Below are 10,191 nucleotides of genomic sequence, written 5' to 3' on the forward strand. Positions count from 1 at the left end.
AACAGGCTGCTTTTGTTTATGGCCTTTGCAGGGTGAAGGCATTCTACTGGGTTTAGTGAACATTGGGTTTTGTCCCCCTGCTGTTGGCTACCATTTGGAATGGTCACATTTTGCATCTAAATTGAAAATTCAAGTCCAGCATCTTTTTCTTCAAACTTCCCAACATCTATAATGTGGTTTTAGGTTATTATTTTCCTCAGAAAGCACAAATAAAATGGAGCAGCTGCTATTCAGAACATTTGACTATAAAGGGTAGACTGTTCAGTCAACTCACCATTAAAAAATAAAAATAAGCCCTACTCGTTTGGCTCAGTAGATAGAGCAAATTGAAGGGTTCAGGATTTGATTCCCATAAGGGCACTTGTCCGGTTATGGGCTTGATCACCAGTGGGGGGCGTGTAGAAGACAGCTGATCAATGATTCTCTTTCCCCATTGATGTTTCTCTCTCTCCTCCCTTCCTCTCAGAAATCAATAAAATATGTTTTTAAATGAATAAATTAATAAATAGTAATGAACAGAAGGTGTATATTCTGTACTCATGCCTTTCTTCCATGATTAAAGGTCTATTAATAACCTCTGTTAATCCTATGAAGGGGCTGTATTTGTACACAATTAAAAGATAATAGTGGAGAAAATATAGAAGGGGTGATAAATTTTATGTATTCCTATAGGAAATAAGTTCTGATTAGCTGATTATCAAAACTTGATCTGATATATGTGTCCATAGACATGTGGCCATAAGAATAGGAAAAGAATTTTGGAAATAGGTTCTGTTGGGTTTAAAGTTCAAATAAGAAAATCTATCGGCTCCTATTCTGACCGCTTTCCATACATGAGAACATCCACTTTCATCAGCCTGTCTAGTGGGTAACATATTAAAGCCTTAAACTAAGAAAACAGGTTTGTTAGAATTTAAGCTTCTCTCGTGATTGTCCTGGTGTTGGTCATTTTTTAAATACATATACTTTATTGATTTTTTTTTTTTATATATAGAGAAGAAGGGAGAGGAATAGAGAGTTAGAAACATCGACCAGCTGCCTCCTGCACACTCCCTATTGGGGATGTGCCCCCAACCAATGTACATGCCCTCGATTGTAATCGAACCTGGGACCCTTCAGTCCGCAGGCCGACGCTCTATCCACTGAGCCAAACTGGTTACGGCTGGTCATTTTTATAGAATTAACTCTATCGCAGGAGTGCTGTGCAAGTAGAACATTTACTCTGATTTTATATTTATTTACTCAGCAAGTGACAGGAGTCTGTCACATCGCAAAGCACTGCTCCCAGATTTCCTTTCGCACTTTATTTAGCTCACCCCTGTGGGCAGGCCCCCCTTCTGCTGGGGAGGAGGGGGGTGGGGGGAGAGTCGCAGGAGAGCAGAGGGTGCGGGGTGCTAAGCAGGGCAGGAGGCAGCCTCACGTGGAGAACATGGTCTGAGTCTGACTCCGTGCTCCTCAGAGGTCAGGTCCTAAAGGAGGCTTAGTCCAGCCAGGTCATCTATCCTCCGTGTTTCTGTCTCCTTAGTTTAAAAAGCACAGCCTGTCCTGTCATGGGGACAATATCTCACCCAGTAGGAGTGAGGTGAACAGAAATTTCCCTTTTGTCCTCTGCTGTTAGTCCCATGCACTGGGTAGGGGAGGGATTTCCTTTCCCATAAAATGTGGCTTATTTATGTATTTATTTTCAATGACTCCTTGTTGGCTCCAGAGTGCTGCCCCCTCAGATAGCAGTGGTGGCTTCCCATGGATCCATTGTTGCCTGGTGATGTGCCCACTTCATTGGCTGGTACTTCTTTGCTTCCACAAGCCCTTCCTGTGATGGGCCTGGGGAAATGCCTGCAGATTTGTTAGGGCCGAGAAGCAGCACACACCAGTCCTTTCCTCTGAACATGACAGCGGGCCCTGGTCCGTGAGCCAGGAGCATGAATCCACAGCTGCACTCCAGGGACTCTGAGCCCCCCAGTCAGCAGCGGGAGAGCAAAAAAAAGGGGGGGGGGGGTCACCTCTTCACACTTCTCCCAACTCCAAGTGCTGGGATGCAGGAAGGACCTCAAAGAGCTGCATCTTGCTTGATGGTTAGAGTCTTAGGACAGCTGGGTAACCTTGACTTGTTTCAAACAAAATTCAGAGTCGTCCTCGTAGCTCAGAATATCTTTGAAGATAGCCCAGTTGACTAAAGTTGTTCTGTGTTGGTTTTGTCTCCTCCTCCTCTCCTAGGAATGAGATAAAAATGCACTTTTTAAGTTACATTCAGTTTGATACTGATGTTTCTGCCAGTCTCTATGCTAAATATTACTTTGACCTTCGATACTTAGTCCATGAAAACAACCCTCTTGTTCTAGTTAAAAGTTTTTGCAAAGAAAGATAACAGAGCACAGAAGTAAGGCTGTGGAATCACTAAGTGGGGTTTTCTGTCAGGCACCTAAGCCAACATCTGTTGATAAATTCTGGGAAGCGATGATTAGGAAAATGGAAAGCTTTTTAAAATTAACACATTAAAGATCTTATTAACCCTTTTGCATCATATTGCTGGTGCTTTGTGGTTTATACAAGATCCCTTGTTATTAAAAAATTCTAGTTCTCTTTTGTGACCATAATTCAGAATATTTTAAATCCCATTTAATCTGTTAATGGTTTTCTATGTAGCCCTCTATCCTTTCTTATAACCATGTATTTCTTTATAATTGTATAACTAATCATGTTGACAAACAAAATCCACTTCCACTCATAAATTAGTTTGCAAGTTCATCTAACAGTTCAGTCCCGTGAGTTTATTAGACAGAATATTAGGGACTAATCTGAGGGAACTATATTTAGAATGTATAGTGTGTGTTTCAAATCCTGACTATAGAAAGTGGTTTTAATGAAAATGGTAAAGTGCATGAGATAAAGAAGTCATATTTGTGGCTTATGAATTCTGGTGAGAATACAACAAAATTATTCACAACTGAAATGGATACTTTGAACATGGACAGTGTCTGTGGTACCTCGGTGGAACTTTAGAATAAGATGTGTTTCTCCCATAATCAACATGAAAGGGAAATCGGTCCTTATGATGTTTCAGTCATTAGACCTTCCCTACCATCCAGTAAAGTTCAGCACTTGCCCAGTTCATTACAGTTTGCTTGGAGTAGATAGTAACTAATGAAGATTGAATAGAATTTAAATAGCTCACAAAACACTGATGTCGCCCAAGTGTATGTTTAGTATGTTTAGGGAACAAATGTACAGGCAACAGATGACATTGCTTCTTGACATCATTGAGAACCCAGAATTTAAGTAATTCTAAATTCCCTTGCTCTGGCAATCTAATTGTATCCCTTAAGGGCTTCCTAAGTGAATTTGCAGAAAGAGGCATCCACAGAGCCCGGCAGTGTAGACTTCAGCTACCCAAAGGGGCAGGAACTATACTGTATGTAAAGGAGTGTGAGTGGGTGGCTATCAATGATGCTTTTATTAAAGGTTGGAACCCTTTTTTAAATTGTATTTGGTTTCCTTTCCTAGGCTATTTCCAGATGCTATCAAGAAAAAGACCTGGGCAGAGCTGCTATAAAAAGATCTCTTAGCGCTGACAATGTTATTGGCATGAAACACATCAAATCCATGCTCTCTGAAGAAAATGAGGGCTTGTAACATCATGAGACCCTCATCTACAAAAGCTACAGAAATACCACCTTTCCTCAAAATGCAGTGGTGACAAGCAGTTAAAGAAACAAAGGGAGACCCTGGCTGGCTTGCCTCCGTGGTTAGCATCAGCCCACTCACCTGGGTTTGATTCCCATCCAAGGATGTGTAACTGGGTTGCAGGTTTGATCCCTGGCCCCAGTTGGGGCCTATGTAGGAGGCAACCAGTAGATGTCTCTCTCACATAGATGTTTCTCTCTCTCCCTCCTCCTACTCTTCCCCCTTCCTCCCATCTCTCCTCTCCACTTTCTCTATAAATTATTGGGAAAAAATATCCCAGGGTGGCGATTAGAAAAAAAGAAAGAAAAAAAAGACATAAGTAAACAAGAGGTTTCCCTCATATCTTAGTGCAATTTTAAACTTTGATATTCTGTACTTGAGCATCCAAGGCACCCCTACAGAAGTATAAATGCTACAAATTTATAAAACACCATTTAAAATTTAATTAGAAAACTTTACAGGACAGATCCAAGTTGACTGTGCAGGAAAATGTGGATTATCGCCGACTCATAGAACTACATCAAAATTACAGCCACCATCCAAAACCGCCTGAAATCTGGCATAATATAAGTTCTATATCTAGAAAAATAAAGAAGTAAGTACATCTAGACTGTTACAAGAGGTAAAGGCATGGAACTGGATGGTCTGACACCCATCAGAAAAGCAAAAATTAAAAAAAAATCCAAAAATATGAAGATAGTGTAAGGAGCTTCTGGGGCAACTTCAAGGGTGCCAACATTCACATCACAGGGGTGCCTGAAGGAAGAGAGACAGAGCAAGTTATTGAAAATCTATTAGAAGAGCCGGGACCGGTTTGGCTCAATGGATAGAGCGTCGGCTTGGGGACTGAAAGGTCCCGGGTTCGATTCCGGTCAAGGGCATGTACCTTGGTTGCGGGCATATCCCCGGTAGGGGGTGTGCAAGAGGCAGCTGATCGATGACTCTCTCTCATCGATGTTTCTAACTCTCTATCTCTCCCTTCCTCTCTGTACAAAATCAATAAAATATATTTTAAAAAAAAAAGAAAATCTATTAGAAGAAATAATGATGGAAAACTTACCCTGCCTGGAAAAAGAAATAGACTTATAAATCCAGGAAGCACAGAGAGTCCCAAACAAGAGGAACCCAAAGAGGCCCACATCAAGAAACATCATAATTTAAATGCCAAGGGTGAAAGACAAAGAGAGAATCTTAATAACAGCAAGAGAAAAGCAGTTAGTGACTTACAAGAGAGCACCCACATAACTGTCAGCTGATTTCTCCACAGAAACTATGCAGACAGAAGGGAGTGGCGAGGAATATTCAAAGTGATGAATAACAAGAACCTACAACTGAGATTACTCTACCCAGCAAAGTTCTCATTTAGAGTTGAAAGTCAGATAAACAGCTTCAGAGACAAAAAAAAAAAAAAAAAAAAAAAAAAAAAAAAAAAACAGCTAAAGGAGTTCATCACCACCAAACCAGTATTACATAAAATGTTGAAGGGCATTCTTAGGAGGAGGAGAAAGAGGAAAATGAGGAAGACAAGGAAGAGGAGGAGGAGGAAGAGAAGGAGGGAGAAGAAGCGATAACAAATGTGAATAAAATGGCAATAAATACATATCTATCCACAATTAAATCTAAAAATCAAAAGAAAAGAAAAAGGATTCCAATGAACAAAATAAACCAATGAATAAAATAGAACCAGAAGAATGGAAACAAACAACAGGCTGAAGAATCTCAGAGGCAAGGGGGCCGTGAGAGTGGGAAGAAATGAAGCAAAGACCTGACATGCCTATATGCATTACCTATGGACACTGACAATAGGGTGGTAAAGGCCTGGGGCAGTGTGGGAATTAGGTGGAGGGGGACAATGCACAGGCAAGAGGGACATCTGTAATACTCTCAAGAATAAAGATTTTTAGCCCTAGCTGGTTTGGCTCAGTGGATAGAGTGTCTGCCTGTGGACTGAAGGGTCCCAGGTTCGATTATGGCCAAGGGCACATGCCTGGATTGTGGACTCAATCCCCAGAAGGGGGCATGCAGAAGGCAGCTGATCAATGATTCTCATCATTGATGTTGCTATCTCTCCCTTCCTCTCTAAAATCAATAAAAATATTTTTTTAAAACAATAAAGATTTTAAAAAATAAATAAAATGCATTTCTCTTAAACTTATTTAGTTTGTAAATTGTAAATAATAAGCTCTTAATTTTCCGTTTCAGCCCCATCATGAAGATGGCAAAGACTGGCTTAAACAAAGAAGTTTAATATTTAAATATTAAACTTTATTTTTGTTTTAGTCTTCATTGGGTGAAACAAAATAGCTTAATATTAAATATTAAACATATTGAACCTTTATGATTCATAACTCCTTGGCTGAAACAAAAAAAATCTGTTTTAAATATTAAATATTTTGTTTCAGCTACAATTGGCCAAAAGTATTAAAATTTTAATAGTGAGCTGTTTTGTTTCAGCCAATATTTGCATCTTGAAGAGGGGTCTGAAACAAACAAAATTAAAAGATTAATATTTAACACTTATGAAACAAAGTATGTTTAAAAGAAATTAAAACTTTCAAATGATGTAAATCAGTAGCATTTATACTTCTACAAGTGCCAAAGCTTAAATTGCACTAAGATTTTATACCTTGTATTTTTATAGAACTGTCCTCCTCTTTTAAAAATAGTTCTCTGAGGTGGAGATCCAAGGTGATGGCTCAGTCGGTTGAAGTTACCCTCACCTCTTCCCAGGACCAAACTAGGAAAAGCAGCTATTTAAAACCATTTTCACGTCATGGAACACATAAACTAATTACAAAAATTTTGCGGCATATTAAAAAACATATCTTCTGCCTATCTGACAAAAATAATAGATATAATCTTTATTCATTCACCCTAAACGGCTATTGATTTGTTGGCTGTTGCCATTTTTTGTTTGACATTCTAAGGGGAAAGGCTAAATAGTGAGGTATTTCGTGTTTTAAAATTATTTACAGCACACCAGTTGAAAATAATTGACCTAGAACAAAACTTAAGAACATATTAAACACACACACATACACACACACACACACACACACACACACACACACAGCACCAATAATGTGGGATTCACAATGTCTTTCATCCAATAAAAAAAAAATACCATGCAGGGAGCAGGAGCAGGGTAGAGGGGATCAATGGAAGAAAAAGGGGCACATCTGTGATATTTTCAACAATAAAGATAAATTTTGAAAAATAAACATCATGCTTATTTTGAAAGACAGGAAGAAAAGAAAGAAAGAAAGAAAGAAAGAAAGAAAGAAAGAAAGAAAGAAAGAAAGAAAGAAAGAAAGAAAGAAAGAAAGAAAGGATGGAAGGAAGGAGGAAGGAAGGAAGGAAGGAAGGAAGGAAGGAAGGAAGGAAGGAAGGAAGAAAGAAAGAAAGAGAAAGAAAGGAAGAAGAAAGAGAAAGGAAAAAAGAAGGAAGGAAGAAAGGAAGAAAGAAAAAGAAAAGGAAGGAAGGAAGGAAGGAAGGAAGGAAGGAAGGAAGGAAGGAAGGAAGGAAGGAAAAAAACCTATCAGACTCATAAAGGAGCACAGAAAATATTATCTATAATGAGAAGAAAAATCAAACAATTGAACATGACCCAGAAGTAAGATGACAGCAGACAGGGACATGAAAGGACTTATTATAACCATATAAGAAAGTATGGGCATGTTAAGGTAGGACAGGGAAAAAATAAAAAGACATGAATCAAACTCCCAGAGATGAAAGTACACTTGAGAAGAAAACTGGGAATGTGATTAACAGTCAACTAAATACATAGAAAGAAAAGGTTAGTGAACTTAAATGTATAACAGAAAACTACACAAAATAAGAGAGAAGATAAACAAGAATAACAGAGCATCAGTGAATTATGGGCCAACTTAGAGCAGCCCAAAATATACTTATAATACAGTAGTATGCAAATTGGTTGGGATGCCATCACATGACCACTGATCAGCAGGAAGTCGGAGGAGCAAGCTATATCAGGGGGTTGGGGGAGGGGAGAGCTACAAGCGTCGGTGGGTGGGACAGCCAGCTGAGGCAAGTGGCAGTGAGCTGCTCATGCACAGATTCATGCGCAGAGCCACCAGTGTATATATCCTTGGAATCCCCAAAGCAGGATGGCGGAGGAGGAAATGGTGATACAAAATATTTTTCAAAATATCAAGAAGACAGTGGAGCAACACCTATAAAGGGCTGAAAGGAAAATATTGTCAACATAGAAATCTTTTAATGATACAGACTTTTTCTGTTATATAAAATCTGAGAATATTCCTCCCCTGCAAAGCTGCGCTGGAAAATTGTGAGAAAAAAAAAAGTCCCTCCCACAGAAGAAAGATGGGACCCAAAGAAATCTGATACTACTCAAGAGAACAAAGGTCTCTAGAAACAATAATTAGATGGGTAAATACAAAATCATTTTCTCATTTTAATAATGACACTAAAATAAAAAATAAACGGGTTTGCTTTATCCGCATCCTCGCCAACACTTGCATGGTAAAACGTTCTGGAAATAGTAGTGATGGCTGCACTGTATTATAAATAGACTTAGTGCCACTGAATTGTACACTTAAGAGAACTGAAAGGTAAACTTGTTTTGCTTTAATGTTATTGTTGACACTTTTATAGCTGTCCCCATCCTCCCCTCTTTGCCCACCTCCACCCATCCCCAGCCCCCATTCCTTCTGGCCATCTCCACACCGTTGTCTGTGTCAATGGGTTATGCACATATGATCTTTGGTTAATACCTTCCCCTTCTTTCATCCAGTCCCGCCCCCCCAACCCCTCTACCAGCTGTTGGTCTGTTCCATGTACCCATGCCTCTGTTTCTATTATGTTCATCAGTTCATTTTGCTCATTAGTTCCACATGTAAGTGAGATCATATGGTACTCGTCTTTCTCTAACTGGCTTATTTCACCTAGCATAATAATCTCCAGGTGCACCCATGCTGTCACAAAAGGTAAGAAATCCTTCTTTTTATGGCCATGTAGTACCCCATTGTGTAAATGTACCAAAACGTTTTTTATCCGCTCATCTACTGATGGGCACCTGGGCTGTTGCCACATCTTGGCTACAGTAAACATCGCTGCTATGAACAGGGAGGTGTGTGTATGCTTTTGAAGTGGTTCTCAGGATATATTCCCACAAGTGGGATCACTGGGTCAAGAGGTAGTTCCATTTTTATTTTTGGAGGAAAATCCATATGCTTTCCACAGTGACTGCATCAGTCTGCATTTCCTCCAACTGTTCATGAGGGTTCCCTCTTATCCACATCCTCACCAACACTTGTTTATTGATATATTGATGACAGCCATTCTGGCAGGTGTAATGTGATACATTATTGTGGTTTTAATTTGCATCTCTCTGATAACTAGTGACTTGGAGTCTGGTGTTTGGTGTTTTGTGTGTGTGTGTGTGTGTGTGTGTGTGTGTGTGTGTTTTCCATTTATCTATTATATTAGACATCTATATGTCCTTTTTGAAGAAGTGTCTCTTCAGGTCTTTTCCCATTTTTAATGGAATTGTCTTCCTAGTGTTGAGTTGCATGAGTTACATATTTTGGAAATTAACCCCATATCAGATATATTATTCGCAAGTATGTTCTCCATACAGTGTGTTCCCTTTTCATTTTTTTGATGGTTTCTTTTGAGGTGCGGAAGTTTTTTAGTTTGATGTAGTCCCATTTGTTTATTTTTTCCTTTGTTTCCCTGTCCCTAGGAGATATATCGGCAAAAATATTGGTACAAGAGTTGTCTCAGATTTTACTGCCTAAGTAACAGGATCTTTATGGTTTTGCAACTTACATTTAAGTCTTTTATCTTTTTTGAGTTTATTCTTGGGGTGCTAATCTCCAATTTATTGTATCCTGACTGTACCTCACGGTGGATCATTTCCTCATGCAGTCTTTAGATTTAATTGTGAGTACATCATTAACAAGGTGCATTGGTTTTTTTAGACATTCCATGTGCCTTTACTCATAAAAGTGCACCCTAGGGAGATCGTGCTTCTGCTTTTGTCACAGCTTTTGGGAATTCCATCCTATTCAGGACCCATTTTTATAATAATATCTGGCCTTCAGAATTTCAAACCATATGACCATTACTAGTTCAGATCTTATACCTTTGCATGGGGTTTTAATTTCTCAGAGGAGACCCCTTCTCAGGCACAAAGCTCCTAAGACACAAACTGGTTGGAGACCATGGATGTGGTCTCCCTAGTGCTCTTGCCACAGAGGGGCCAGCTCTCCAGGATGCTTCTCTTAACCAGCAGTCTTAGTTCCAGCCACTTACCTGGTGTGGACCCTCATTGTGGCCCCCATGCTGGTATGGATAATAATGTTCCAGCCCATGGTCATTCAGACCTCTGTCTCGCATCTTGGACATGATTTCATAATGGCATAACTTTAGTTTTCAGTTCCATCTTCTGTAATGACCCCTAGACATTTCTTTTCAGAAAACAAGCTTATTGCATTCTGTACAGAATCCTGCTGTTTGGAGTCG

The sequence above is a fragment of the Pipistrellus kuhlii genome, unplaced genomic scaffold, assembly GCF_014108245.1.
Source record: "Pipistrellus kuhlii isolate mPipKuh1 unplaced genomic scaffold, mPipKuh1.p scaffold_m20_p_30, whole genome shotgun sequence".
Taxonomy (NCBI): Eukaryota; Metazoa; Chordata; class Mammalia; order Chiroptera; family Vespertilionidae; genus Pipistrellus; species Pipistrellus kuhlii.